Genomic DNA, 16,298 nt, shown 5'->3' with positions numbered 1-16,298 from the left:
TGTGTTGGGGGAGACAGTAAGCACATAAAGGGCTGAATGTATTTCAGATACTGACAAGTGCTGAAAGGAAAATGAAGAAGGTAATGTGATAAGGAATTAGGGTGGTTCAGGAAAGCCTTTCTGAGAATGGAACTTGAATTGAAACTCAGCATGAAGAAAGAGACAGTCACAAAAGGGCAGATTGAAGGAAAAGAAGTAACAAGTGGAAGACCTTAGAGTGGAAAGCTTTAGCTTTCGAGGACAGAAAGAAGACCAGTCAAGGGTGGCTGAAGTGAAGGATCTTTTAGGAGAGTAGAGCCAGGTGAGATCTGAGAGGCTAGAAGAGTCACATCACTTAGGACCATGACCATGCGGTCATGTTGACACTAGTTTATTTTTGCTGAATGCTTTACCTTACCTATATGGTCTCTCATGGCAAAATCACAACTTTGATTTAAATTCCAACTCTCTGTCTTTCCCTCTAAAATATGGAACAAGATAATTATACATATTCTCACTATTTCTATCCTGTGTAGTACTGGAAGTCCTGGACAGAGCAATTAGGCAAGAAAAAAGAAATAAAAGGCATCCACATTTGAAAAGAAGTAAAATTATCTGTTTGCAGATGATGTAGTCTTATATGTAGAAAACTCTAAAGACTACACACACACACATACACACACACACAGACACATACCCCCTACTGGAACTATTAAATAAATTCAGCAAAGTTGTAGGATACAAATCAAAATGCAAAAATTAGTTGCATTTTGATATGCTAACAACAAACTGTCGGAGTGAGAAATTAGAGCAATCCTCTTTACAATGGCATCAAAAAGAATAAAATACTTAGGAAGACTTTGACACTGAGAAGTATAAAACACTGATGAAAGAAATGAGAGTAGGCACAAAAAATGAAATATATCTTGTGTTCATGGACTAGCAGAATTAGTATTGTTAAAATATCCATATTACCCAAAGTGATCTATAGATTCAGTGCAATCCCCATCAAAAATCCCAATGACATTTTTTACAGAAATTGAAAGAAAAATCCTGAACTTCATACGGAACCTCAAAGGACCCTGAATAGCCAAAACATTAAGAAAGAATGAAGCTAGAGGCACCATGCTTCTTGATTTCAAAATATATTACAAAGCTACAGTAATTAAAATAGCTTGGTACTGGCATGAAATTAGACATATAAACCAATAAAACAGAAGAGAGAGTCCAAAAGCAAACTGTCACATTTAAATTTAACAAGGGTGCCAAGATTACACATGGGGAAAGGGCAATCTCTTCAACAAAAGGATAGTCTGTTTTCAGCACTGGGAAAACTCAATATTTATTTGTATAAGAATGAAATGGGACCTTTATCTTACATCATAGGCAAAAATCAACTTAAGATGGATTGAAAACTTGAACATAAGACCTGAAACTAAAACTAGAAAGAAACATTGGGGAAAACTTCTTGGTATTGGTCTTAGCAGTGATTTCTTGGATATGTAACCAATAATACAGGCAACAAAAGCAAAAATGAACAGGTGGACTACATTAAACTATAAAGTTTCTGCATAACAAAGGAAGCAAATAGAATGAAAAGGCAATCTATGAAGTGGAAACTACAGAGAAAAAATTTGCAAACCATTTATCTGAGAAAGGATTAATTTCCAAACTTTTACAACTCAATAGCAACAAAACAAAACAAAATAAAACGAAAAAAAGCAAAACAGAAACAAAATTTTAACTCAATTAAAAAATGGACAAAGAAGTTGAATAGACATTTTTCTACAGAATACATACAAATGGCCAACTGATATATAAAGAGATGCTCAGCATCAGTAATAACCGGGAAAATGCAAATCAAAACCACAATGGGGTATTTCCTCACACATGTTAGGATGGTATATATATATATATATATATATATATATATATATATATATATATATATATAAAAGATAACAAATTTTGGGGAGGATGTGGAGACATTGGAACCCTCAAACATTGTTGGTGGGGATGTGAATTATTGAAGTCACTATGGCAAATGTTATGGAGTTTACTAAAAAAAAAAAAACCCATATGATTCATCAATTGGAGTATATAGTCAAGGGAATTGAAATCAGAATCTCTAAGAAATATTTGTACCCCCATGTTCATTGCAGCATTATTTACAAATGCCAAGACATAGAAGCAACCTAAATGTCCATCAATGGATAAAGAAAATGTAGTATACATACAATATTATTGAGCCTTAAAAGGATGGATATCTTGCCATTTGCAACAAGATGGATGAACCCAGAGGACATTATGTTAAGTGCAATAAGCCAAACACAGAAGGACAAATTCTATATGATGCCATTTATGTGAGGAATCTAAAAGTTAAACTCATAGAATCAGGGAGTAGAATAGTTGTCTCTAGATGCTGGGGAGAAGGGGAAATGGGAGGTATTAGTTAAAAGGCACAGCATTTAATTAAACAAGATGACTAAGTCCTGAGGATCTATATGACATAGTGTATATAGTTAAAAATACCGTATTGTATACTTAAAACTTTGCTAAGTGGTGGATAAGTTTATGGCATGGATTGTGGTGATGGTTTCACGGGGTGTATACTTATTTCCAAACTCATCAAGTTGTATATACTATTTATGTACAGATTTTGCATGTCAGCAAAACAAAACAAAAAACTGTCTCATAAGATGCGATGAGACTTAGTGCCTTTGTCCTTATTAATGCTGATAATAGAAAGCTATATTTCTAAAATGCATTTTAGCATTTTACCAATGAATACCTATCTGTGGATTACCTTTTAGTGATGTAGAGGATCCATAGGAAGACTGGTCATGTGATGAGCACTTTTATTTCTTATGAAAAGTGACTATTGAACTTACTCTTTAATTGTTAACCTGTAAGTATCTGTGTACAAATTGGCATTTTAAAATTTTGATTTATCAGAATTTATCTTTCTTAAAAACTTGGCAGTGGCTTCTGATTCCTCTCTTCCCCTACTCTACTTTTTCCTTCTTTTACTATTCTTGCCATGATTATCAGGAAATTCAAATATAAATTTAATCATAAAAAATGCAGTGGGATGCCTGGGTGGCTCAGTCAGTTAAGCGTCTGCCTTCAGTTCAGGTCATGATCTTGGGGTCCTGAGATGGAGCCCCACATTGGGCTCCCGGGTCAGCGGGGAGGCCGCTTTTCCTCCTACCCTCCATCTGCCCCTTCTCCACTTATGGTTTTTCTCTCTCTCTCAAATAAAAACAAATCTTTAAAAAAATGCAGTATCTACAGAAGCCTAGGTACATACTAAATTTATATTTCCCAATAGATACAGGTTTAAAATTTTCTATTTCTATTTTAATACTCAGACTTTACATGCATCTTTAATTGTAGCACTCTCTAATCCTTTTTAAACAGGAAGAGTATCATTTGTAAACTAACATATGCTTAGTAAACAAGCCATCTGCAAGAGTAATTAACATTTTCTTCTTCCTGTAGTCAGACTTTGTTTCATTTTTTGAGATTTTTAGCTTTATTTTATTCTTTTCTTTTTAAAAATACTTATTATTCAGATATAATTATTATACAATGCTATATTAGTTTTAGTTGTACAATATGATGATTCAATGATTCTATACATTTCTATGTTCATCAAGATAAGTGTACTCTTAATTCCCTTCATCTAGTTCACTCATCCTCCCCTCCCCTACTCTCTGGCCACCACCTGTTTCTATATTTAAGGGTCTGATTTTTTTGTTGTTGTTGTTATTTGTTTGTCTCTCTTTCTTTCTTTATTTGTTCTGTGTCTTAAATTACACAGGTGATGTGGATAAACCAAGAAGGTATAACACTAAGTGAAATAAGTCAGTCAGAGAAAAATACCATATGATGTCACTCATATGGGGTTTTAGCTTTATAACTGTAACTCCCGTTATCTTTTCACCAATTATTTGTGCTCTGCCCAGATTGCCTCAAATCCTTCTACTTCCCATCCCAGGTTGTGTGGGCTTTTTCATCTAACAGTTTTTGTCAGAGATTCTTTTGGAGAATTGCTTTGTAGCTACTGGAGCTGCACTGACAGTTCACACACAGCTGGAGTTAACATCTCTCCAGAGTGGCCCTTAGCCAATGACTGATGAAAACTGAGCTCCTTTGCCTCCAGTTAGGACAAACCATGAAGTGTAATTTATACTGTAGGGCTTTCGGCAACATCAGGCTGAGATTAAGGCTGATGGTGAAAATGCAGCTGTACACTTCACATAAAATCACACCTTTGCATGGCTTCTTCTTCTTTGTCCTGCTTTCTGCATTCCCTTGCTGGTTACTCTTGGGAACATTTCCTTAATAAATTATGTGACATATTAATTCTTCTCTTAATATTTGCTTCTAATAAACCTAATCCAAGATACCACTTACTGAGTTTGAATTTTTACAAATGCACCCCCACACACCCACATACAATGTTGGAATGCTGACTGTAGAAGTAAAAAGGCGTATTAATTATTTAAATTAATTAAAGCATAGAGATATTCAGAGTAGAACCACATAACTATCTCAGTCTTAGAGTACTTAATAAGTTCTTATTGGAGGAAGCAAACTTCTATACTGTTAATAAAGACTTGATGCCCATGGTGGGGAGACTAAAGCAAAGTCAAGTCTTTCGAGTCCAGTGGATCTCAGTACCACTCATTAGATATATATAATGCAGTATGTCTGAAAACCTCATTATTTTTTTAATCTCTACAGTAGGAAACATACCTACCTTGTAGAGTCACTGAGATGATTAAAAAATTGTGAGTGTAAGACAATTGTCTCAGTAAGATGTTCATTCTCCAAATTAAACCCATATGCATTATAGCTGAGGCAGTAACATGTTATTAAAAAATAAATAAGATTCTTAAATACAAAGAAGGGAACTCTCAGGGCAGACTAGGGTGAGAGTTATAAGATGCAAAAACAGTCTAGATGAGGAGAAAGATAAAAAAAAGAACCATTCAACTACAGATTTCTTTTAGTTGTTAATTAAAGGAAGGCAGGAGATTAAAATCAGGAGAAACTGGACAATTATAATAGTCTGTTAACTATTGAATTCCCAGTATTTCACACAATACCTATCACAGAGAAGGCTTTTCCTCTAGAACAGAATCCCACTGAATACAGTTTATAATTTGCAATATACACATCATTTTCAAATTAACTTCAGAGTAAATCTTACAAAGCTCTCTCTCTTTTTTAAAAGGTTTAATTTATTTATTCATGAAAGACACAGATAGACAAAGAGAGACATAGGCAGAGGAAGAAGCAGGCTCCCTGCAGGGAGCCTGATGTGGGACTCAGTCTCAGGACCCCAGGATCACAACCTGAGCCAAAGGCAGATGCTCAACCACTGAGCCACCCAGGTACCTCCCTTACAAACTTCTTACTCCTCATGTGGATTCAGTCATTTCCAAAACAACAACATTAGAGATTTTAATGCTTTTATAGAATGTCCAGTCCAAAGCTTTTAAAATACCATGTTGGTTAGATATTAGGCTGTGAGGACCTTACCAGCTCATTGTGGTCAATATCCTAGAGTTTGGAACCAGTACTGCAGGTAACCAGCAACTCATATAGAACACTATCTCAGCCAGGCCTATTTATGTCTGGGCATGCTATTAGTTATAAAATAACACTATTAATGGAGGCTTAACTCAATTTAGTGGTTCCAAACAATAGAACATTTCTTTGTTTAAATCAGTTGGAAGAAAAAGGTACTAAAAATATTGCCAAAGAAATCAGCAAAAGAGTCAAGCTTGCTCATTTACAGAGTGATTGTTGAAAAGGATAATGGGAATGACAGTTCTAAAACTCAGAAGCCCAATGCAAGAAGCCATGAAATTATGACTAGAGCAGAAAAAAAGTTTATTAGAAACATTCACTTCTGGGGACAGATTAGCTATGGAGGTAGAGCAAAATATTAGTGAATTGGATTCTGGACACAGTTAATAGGAAAAGATGTTAATACTCTATCACCCTCCTCTCCAAGTGAAACAAATGGCTCTGTAGGGAAGGAATAGTTCTGGAAAATCCCACAAGAAGATATTATTCTTGACAGAGATTGGAGAAAGAGATCATGATCAAATCTCTGCCCCTCTCCTTTCATTTAGTTCATGGGTGCCATAACAATAGTCATTCACTCTGTGGTTGTTAGGAAATTTTAGATAGGGCATATGGCAAATTTTAGTAATTGGTAATATATCCAATCCAAAAGAACTGTGATTAATTTCTTATAAATGAAGGAGAATGGCAAAGAGGCAGTCTCTGGACATTAATGTGGATTAAATACCAAAGTTTTGGAAATAGTTGTAGGATAACTAAGCTAGCCAGTAATTGCACTCTTGCATGATGCAGTCATTCTACCGGGAGATGTTTTCTTGAATCTTTGCTAATTGCACTAAGTATTAAGCGAATTACTATAGTTCCCTTTGGAGCACTTCTGTCCAAAGTTAACTTTAAGAAGGAAGAAAAAGATCAACAATTTAGAAAGCCAAACCAAGAGTTAGAGGAATTGTAATGAGTGATGGTTTAGTACAAACGATTTCCAAATTAAGATACAGGGGGCACCAAAGTATGTTTTAGATACCATGCATTAGAATACCAACTTGCACACCTGAGGGATATTGGTAAGATTTTCCTAGTTGAGAACAGATTCAGTTAAAGAAAGGAAAAAGTCTCTGAGTCTTGTTAATTCAATAAAAAGTAATGGCATGTGCATTCTAATAATGTAATATGAGATTAGCTATCATGCGTATAATTGTGGGTGTCACATGAAATTCACTTTATTTAATTATGTGTATTCACTTTTTTTAAAAAATGAGGATGCTAAGCTTCCCCATACAAATGTATTTATGCTTTCAAATCAATTAATGTAAAAATGGCCCTCAGTTGGGTTTCAAAATATTGAGAAAATCTTAACTGTGGGTTTGAATGAATGTCAAGAAATTGCTTTTAAATTAAACATGTAAAAACTTTTAGATTTTTTTGTTTTTGGAGATGCTTATACTGTGGAATGAAGTAATTCATCTAGCTAGACAGAAAACATACTCCCATCCTTCACTAAATTCTATTTCAAAGAGCATTGGTTTATATTGTGTATACTTTCCAGAGTAAAACTATTAATCTTGTGCTACCATGAATGCACATGTGTGCTGAAGTGGCATTTCTGTAAGAGCTAGTAGTTTTGTAGGTTGTACCATGGAGAACATTGATTATGCATTACTGAAAATCAAAAGTAAAAACAAATGGTTAAACATGTTTGGTTGAGATGAAAGAGGATGTAAATCCTTAATTTAACACTAGACTTATGAGCACAGAGTAAACAGAAGTTGGGTATTTCTTCGACAAACAATGCTAAATGTTTGTTAATATCTGTGTGATGAAACACATTTGTCTTCTGGTTATTGACCTGTTCAAATTTTCTGTTCATTTATTGTCCTCTAGAGGAAGCACTTCTTCACTTTAAACCGACCACTTACAAAAGTAGCAGGTGAAGGTTTCTCTGTGGACTGGGGTAAGTCGGTAATTAAGTTTTCTTGAATCAGTAGAGAAATGATAAGAAATAAAATAATGTGAGTTTTTCATAAAGGTAAACTCATTCTATTAAAGAACTTGCCTTTTTTATTCTAAGATTATGTCCTATTTAGTTATGTGGTTTTAAATTTCCCTACTATGAGATGATGGTGATAATAGGATGTAGTTAGGTTTTTGTTTTTAAAATGTACTTATTTGGCAAAAGAAGAGTTATTACCATATCTTGGTCATCTTTAAGAAAAGAAAACAACATCCATTGGTATATATTAAGGATCACACTGCTGTGGTACCTGTGAAACTTTTGAAATAAATTTACAATTATTATTAAATAACTGTTGCTCTATATGCTCCCTTCTACCCACTTTGGCCATTCAATCTCCTTTCTTGGGACCCCAGACTTTCTCACAAGTAAGTATCTAAAGGTTAATGCCTGTCACAGTTGGGGTCATCAGGATACTATTTGTTCATAATTTACCAGTTGTTAAATATTTAAGCAGAACCCATGGTAAAATCCAAATGCCTACGAATGATTGGTATAAGAGGAGTATTTCTATCTGATTCCTCTAAGAAAAACAAAAAAGCCATGGAATCCCTTAAAAACTGTGTTTGAGACAATCTGGCAACTCCTAGTTTGATAAATGTAAGGATAGAATTGTTTTTCTTCTTTTGTAGAGAGTGCAATATAAAACTCTCCATAATTAGAAACACAGTGCTTTATGCTTCCTAGGCATCAATAGTTAGAGGATGAGAAAGAGTGGGAGACCTTAGAAGCTTTGCAGGAGAGATGGAGAGAGAGATGTATCCCTTGCATCTCTATTCTCTTTCTTCTCAAAATTCTTCCTTCAAGTAAGGGGAATAGGATCTATGCAACTAGGAAAAAAAAAGTGACTAACAAAACCAAAATGCAGCTTTGACAAACCACAAGCTTTAAAGCAAAAGGATGAGGACAATATCTAAAAAGACTTTAAACATTAAGCAAAGTGAGTAAGGGAAATTTAAAATCTTGTTTTGAATGTATTAGATCACATTAAACAAATTATTTTTAAAAACCCTCTCTTTCTTTGTTCTTACACATTTGTCTTTTAAGCGACAGATAGGAGGACCAGAATAAGTGGTTAACTTGGATTGACCTTCTGAACAGCTGCCCCATTAAACTTCAGAGACAGCACATCCCCATTGCTGCAATCAAGTGACTACAGCTGGTACTGTCCTTACAAATTTAAGCTGCAGAAGCACTTTAGAGAGGTGAATAACCCTCTTTGGGGTCTGAATCGCCAAAATGTGTGATGCTTTTACATGAATAATATTGTCATTTGAAATATAAACTTTATTTCTTTGCACTTTGAAACAAAGTGAAGCTAGTTATCTTGATTTTGCTTCTCTTATTTCTTGAAACTCTGCCAATATATCAGCAAAAGAAAAGAGATGCATTGACAGTTCTGTATTATAAAATGCATAAGTAAAACATTTTGATGCCACAGAAGTTTAAATTATTGACAATATGATTAAATGATTATGGTTTAAGGTTTTTATATTAATTATATTCAGAGAGAGGTCTGGGATAGGGAGGGTTAATGAGCACCCTGAAACAAGCAGAGAAAATGCCACTGCAGGTGTTTGCTTTAATGGGGTGTTGATGGAACGCCAAGGGCAGGTAAGTAGGAAAATGAATGAGAGACAGAAAGTGTTGAAGTGTTAGTGTAAAACACAGGTCTGTAACAATGTGAAGCTTTAATGCCTAAAATTGTTTTGGCTTTTCTTGCTTTAGAATGCTGTTTCACTAATTTTTGTACAAGCTCAATTACCTTCTTGTAAGGACAGGGCAGTTAGAGTGGAAATTTCAGAAAAAGGGTTATTTAATCACACGTAGGAAGCAACACCTTCCTTATATTCATTTTCACAAATTTGGCAGGTAAAATGAGTTATTTCTCTAGGTTTTCCATGTCTGCTTTTTAAACTTCATATATTAGGACATTTATAACATATGCATATATAATAGTACAGAGACTACTATAATAATGAACTCCTACTTATCCAGCTTGAAAAATTATCATCTCCCCTAACTTTTTGGCTCCTCTTCTCTACCTCCAGATCATTTGCAGCAAATCTCAGACATTATATCATGTTGGTTGTTAATATTTCAATATACATTTTGAGATAATACTCTTTTGAAATATATCTACAACCCCATTGTCATACAAAAAAGTGCTATGTCATATCATAAATAAATAATTTCTTAATATAATAACATATCCAGTAAGTGTTTAATAGTTATCTAATTTTTAAAAAATGACTTGTATGATTGAAATAATGGACTCTCCAAAACATCCATACACTGTAATTGGTTAATGTATCTCTCTGGTCTCAATCTATAGGATTCCTTTTTCTAATTAATTTTTTTCTTGTCTCTTTTTTCTTTTTTGGTGGTGGTTTTAGCAACTGAGCTGTTTGTATATAGGGTAGATCTTGTTGATTACATCCTTGAGGTGTTGTTTACATGTTGCTGTGATCCCTTTATCTTCTGTAAATTGTTGGTTAAGTTTGATATTTTTAGTAAGACTTCATAGATGTTGTCTACTTTCCTAAGAATTACAAAATGTGTCTACTTGTTTCTTGTTTGTATGTGCCATATAACAGTCACTGAAGGCCTTTACCTAAATCTCTAGTGTTTTCATTCCTTTTTATCATCAAATATTTGTCTACCCTGAAATATAGTTCATTAAGTCAAGGAAGAAAAATTGCTTGACTTCATCTCTCTAGTTATCAGTTTTCCAAATAACAAATTGGTTCCATAGCATCCTCTAAGGAAGAAAAGTGATATTTTATGTAGAACTCTGACTTACACAATTGTTCAACAAAATTTGTATTAATTCAGTGGAGTTTTTCTGAGTGTCTTCTCTGTTTAAGGCATTTCTTTAGATGCTGAATATACAACAGAGAAGAAAATAGGCAAAAAAAATTATTGACCTCATGAATTTTAAATTTTACTGTTTTCACCAAACAGTTCCGTCCTTAATACTTTGATTCATAACTTTTAAAAATATTTTTGCTAGTTTTGTTCAATGTTTTGGCAGACTTTGTTTGGCCTAAGTGGGCCAAAGTTCAAGGCTTTTTAAATAACACAAGTTGTAAAAACACCACTGTAAAACACCAATAGTGGACTTGTGGTTACAAAATTTTAGGACAAAATATTCTTTACCTCCTCCTGGCTCCATGTTTGTATCCTATCCTTTTATGGAGATGGGTTTATTCCTAGCTCAGCCTGTTCCTAATTTTTATAACTATTTCCATACTATTCTGTGTGTATTTGTGTGATATCCTGTTAGATTTCCAATCTTGGCTAGGCTCTACCTGTTTTCTATTGTCCAAAAGTTCTAGTGGGGTTTGACAATAAGATCTAAGTATTAGACCCCAGTGAATCAGCATGTCCATCCCTTCAGGTGCTTATATTCTACATAGGAAACCACTACATCAGAGAATTCAGAGTCAGTAACAAATTTTAAATAAGTAAATCTCTTGACTCTACTTGTCTTAATAAATTATAATATAAAACTTTCAGAGCTATAAAATTAAATGGCATGAAGTAAACCACACAGGTAAGCATCCTATATCCTCAGTGGCTCATCATCAAAGCCCATTTAGATGTGCACATTTTGCTTTACAAAATGGAACTTCAAAAACAATTTTTAAGAAAAGGAAATGCCATGATTTCAATGAGGTCATTCTGGGTGTGGCAAAGAGGAGGTTGGATTAGAGCAGCAGCTTTCAGCCTTAGTTGCCCATTAGGAATATATTGATAGCTTTAATACAGTTTTGATAGCTCAGATATTTAACTTAATTGATCTGGATTGGGGTCTGGGCATCAGAATTGTTTTCTAAACAATTACCCCTAGGTAATGCTGTTTTCAAGCCAGTGTCAGTGTTCAGAAATATAGAACTAAAGCAATTGAAATGGAGAGGATTTAAACTTAAGAGATAATTATAAGATAGAATTGTGTGACCTAATACATTTGAGAATCATCAGCATACAGGTGATTGTTGAAGTCATGGTATTGATCCCTTGAGGAGACAAAGCAGAGAATAAAGGAAGTAGACTAATGATAGAGTTTCAGTACTAACAATACTTAAGAAGAGAATCTAGTGTGGGAGACTAAGAAAAAAAGTCAGAGAGGTTAGAAAAAATGGAATGAGTATTGTCAAGAAAATCAAGAGAAGAGATATATTTAAAATGGAAGACTTATCAGTAGTGACAAAAGATACAGAGTTCAGTGAGCTAAAAACCAAAGAAAAGGCCACTTATCCAATTAGGTGGTGAATACTGACCTTAAAGAAAGCCTCCTCAGGAGGTTGGCATGATTGGAAGTCAGATTGAAATGGTTTGACATGTGACTGATAAGTGAAAACTTGTGGGCAGTACATGCACATTACCTTTTCAAGATATTCAGCAATACGGAAAAAAAGATACTATATAGAATAAGCATTTTGATCCTTGGATCAGCAGAACACTGGAAAAAGTGAGATTTGGGACAGTAGGGAATGTGTGAGACCAGTTCCTTTCCCGTGAGAAATTTCTACTCTAAAGGAAAGTAAATGAATCATCATTATTATTTACCTCCATAATATTTACAAGTAAATATTAAATGGAAATGAGACTATGTTTGTGAAAGCACTTTGAAAACTGGGTGATGATTTAGTGTTATTTTGTAAAATTAGAAAGGTTGACTAAAACAAAGTGACACCCTAGGAATCATGTTTAGGACTTAAAAAACAATATGGACAGCATCATGCTATTGGAAAATGGGGAACAAAATATGTTCCAGAACAGGAAAGAAATGAACTTGGAGATGGATCAAACATGATGATAAGTTACTAACATAGTAATGATATCATACAAATACAATTCATATTTAATGAGCAGGGAGGGAAATCCATATTCCTTTTTGTATTTAATTCTTCTCAGGCAGGAATACTGTATTCATATTGAGACCCACAAATTGAAAGTACTGCAGAGAAGCTGAAGAGTCCCACAAGGAATTAATTATAGGCCAGGGGGAATTGTTCATATATGGAATATTGAAAGAGAATGGATATATTTAACATTAAAAAAAGAGCTCTGAGGAGTGACTTCAACATTTAGATAAAATTTCACAATTAAATTAAATGCAGTAGTAAAAAAAAAAAAAAAAGAGAGAGAGAAAAACCTGTTCCAAAAAAGCATTATGTTGAGGATAGGATAGGATGCAAGGCAAATGTATTAGAGGGGCCAATGCAGTAACATGAAGTCTGGGGCTGACATGGATGGGGCTAACATGGATGCACCACCATGAAAACCATCTTGAAACTGGGGGTTGGGGGAGGTACATGCATGTCAAAATGTGAGTAGCAGGCTGAGTTGTCCTGAGGAGTCAGAGGGGATAAGGCATGGGCAAGAGCTAGGCATGTATTCTAGGTTTAGAAGAATAGCATATTCAGAGGTCAGAGATATGGGGGTTCCATTTTTCAGAAGAAGGTGGGTACGCAAAAGTCAAGAAGCTGGATCAAGACACTGAACCACCAAGGTTGAAGATATGCAGGCTAGAGGAGGAGTGACTTAGAGATGAGTGATGTGTCTTCTCAACCTCTGGAAGGACCGTAGCATGTGTTCCAGTGATTGTATATTCTTATAAAGTTTGCAAAAGCAAGATTATTTTGGGATTTACTGTTGCTGTTGTTGTTAAAAAGACCATCCCTTCTCAAATTATGTGTGTTGAGCCTTACTTTATCTATCTTGGCATTGGGTTTAAGGCAAAAATATCAATAAAAAGAATTGTCCCTTTGCCTCAGATTAGGGGCTTTTGTATTTCCTTTGTTGGCAGCTATTAGCAAATTTAGCCAGAAAAGTGAAAGTGGCCAGGAAAAGGGGTAGCTAAGTAAGTCATTTTCCAGAAGCATAGATAAAATTATGTGGTAGGAAGAGATCAAGTCAAGGCCATCTTCAAACTGGTGTGTGTGTGTGTATGTGTGTATGTGTGTGTGTGTGTGTGTGTGTGTGTGTGTTGTACAGATTATTTAGTGTTTGGGATTTGGTTTTCTTGAAATTACCTGTTGATATTTTCTGCTCTTTTTTCTATTGAGTTGTTTCTCTTTTTCTTTTTAAATATATGTATTTTTATGAACTATTTGGTACTAGGGATATGAACTCAGAATTATACCTTCCCTCCTAGACTAGGAGGTCTTTGAGGGGGCAGGGTTATTTCTTATTCAGAGTGTAGTTACACTGAAGAGAGCCAGTGCACAATAAATGAAATTGCTAGGCCTTCTTATAGTTCTCCACTGAACTGGGAATGGGGATAGGCAATGACAGATTTCCCTGAGGAGCTGAGGCACAGGCACAAAGAAATGTGAAATTTAAAATAATCTGAGCAAATTTGTTAAAATCTCTGTATATCCTTACCCCACAGAACTTTTATATTTTAAACTTAGTTCTAAGCTCATTGAAATAACTTTGAATGTCTCCTATTTTTATAGCGGAAATTGTCAAGGTTGGAGGGAAACATCACCTAAATCCATCTTCTTAAATTCCCAGGATGTGGAAAAATTGTTTGAAGATGTTTATTTGATTTTAATATGTTGCTTTAGGTTTAATTCATTCATTCATCCAACAGATACTTTTAATAATTGAATATGTGTTCAGTTATGTATCAAGGTTTAAGGTTACATTGATAAACAAGGACATGATCTGTGCTTTATTGCTTCAGGCAAATGTGGGTTAATCATGATGCTCATGCTGCTTGAAATGATATATAAGCTGTAAATGAATGTTCCTAAGCACCCTATAACAATGGGAAACTGATATAGATCTGTGTGTATTGAGGGGGAGGAGAGGATATTCAGGGAAGACTTCTCAGAGGAAGTGATTCCAGAACTGAGGATGAGGATGGCTAAGAGATCCTGGTGGTAAGGTTGTATGTATGGAGATGAAGGAACTGGTAAAAGAAACGTTCCATGAAGAAAACACAATTGTCAAAAAGCCTATTGCAAAATAGAAAAAGTTGGTAGAAAATTGGGGTGACTGAAGCAAAAACAAAGGAAAGATTGATGCATGGTGAAGATGGAGATGGAGGAAGGGGCCAGACCATACAGGACATTATAAATCATGATAGGAATTTTGGCTTTTTCTTAAAACAATGAAAAACTATGAAAAATATTTAATATAGGATATAATATAATCAGATATGGCTTTTTGCAAAAATTAATTCTGGCTCTCTTGTATGGAAAGGATCAGAGGAGCTAGAGTACATGGAGGAAGAACAGTGGGAAACTACGGCAGTGGTTCTAGTAGAAGAGATGGCAGCTTGCATATGGTGGTGTCTGTGGAGACACAAAGAAGTGGGCAAATTTAGGGTACTTAGAGGTAAAACAGATATTATTTTGTAATGGATTACATATAACTAGGCTGAAAGAGAAGGTGGTGTCAAGTTGACATCTAGGATATAGTCTGTACAAAAGGCTGGATGACGAAAATGTTTAATGAAGTTGGAATCACTGGTAAAAGACTGGGTTTAGTGGGGAAGATCACAAATATAATCATGGGTGTGTTGGAAATGGAGGTGCCTCTGACTTAATATATCATGTAGGCAGTGGGATATGTGAGTCTGGAGTCTAGGCTGATCCTAGAGATAGGAATTTTTCTCAGGATAATTAGTTGTGAATGATATTCCCTTACAAAAACATGAGAACATATAGGAGCAAACCTTAAGAACTGTAAACTTTAATGATGATTAGAAAAGGATGAATCTGAATGTGAGATGTTGGGGGAAAATACATGATGAATGTTTTCCTTGGAACCAAAGAAGAGGCAGAATTTCTAGAATGAGGTAATAGCTAACATTGTCAAATGCTGCTAAGAGGTCTGGTACTATGAGGGATAAAAACATTAATTGATTTTAGTAATGCAGAACTCACTGGTGACTCAAGAGAAAGTTGTTTTAGTTAACTGGCTATTTAGAAAGGATTGAACCGGGAAGTGAGTGGAAGTTAAAAAAAAAGGAAAGTAGAATCATGTCTGAGAAGAGAATTGGCTATGTAGAAAGAGAAGAGGGGAACTAGGGCAGCAGATAGATATGATAGATGCAGTGGAACTTTTTTTTTTAAGATTTTATTTATTCATGAGAGACACAGAGAGAGGCAGAGACATAAGCAGAGGGAGAAGCAGGCTCCATGCAGGAGCCTGATGCGGGACTCGATCCCAGGACCCCAGGACCATGCCCTGAACTGAAGGCAGACACTCAACTGCTGAGCCACCCAGGTATCCCAATGCAGTGGAACTTTTGTGTGTAAATGTCTACTGGAACCTCCTGTATAATTAATGGTTTATAAATTTATGCTTTTTAGGTGGGACTTGAAGAATAATTTTGGTATTTAAATAATGAAATTTATAGTTAAAGTGTAATTTGCTCTATGATATATTGCTGGTAATAGCTATTATTTGTTTATGTCACTGACTTTCCATTAGGAAATTCTTTTACCATGAGAATATACAGTCTACTTAACAGTGAGGCCATTGGTTTATGCAACCATTTCAAGTACACAGAGGCCATTGAACAGTCAGGGCTACCTATTCTTTCATGTTGCTTTACATTACAATAAGAACATTTTGTGCACTGGGATTCACTGGATTTATACAGCACTGAAATGGACGGAGAAACAAATGCAAAAGATCATAAAATGCAAGGGAGGTGTCTGGAGAAGAATGCTCTTTTATACTG

This window comes from Vulpes vulpes, chromosome 8 (genome assembly GCF_048418805.1).
Source record: "Vulpes vulpes isolate BD-2025 chromosome 8, VulVul3, whole genome shotgun sequence".
Lineage (NCBI taxonomy): Eukaryota > Metazoa > Chordata > Mammalia > Carnivora > Canidae > Vulpes > Vulpes vulpes.
The sequence above is the reverse complement of the archived record's forward strand: the minus strand, read 5'-3'. Positions refer to the sequence as shown.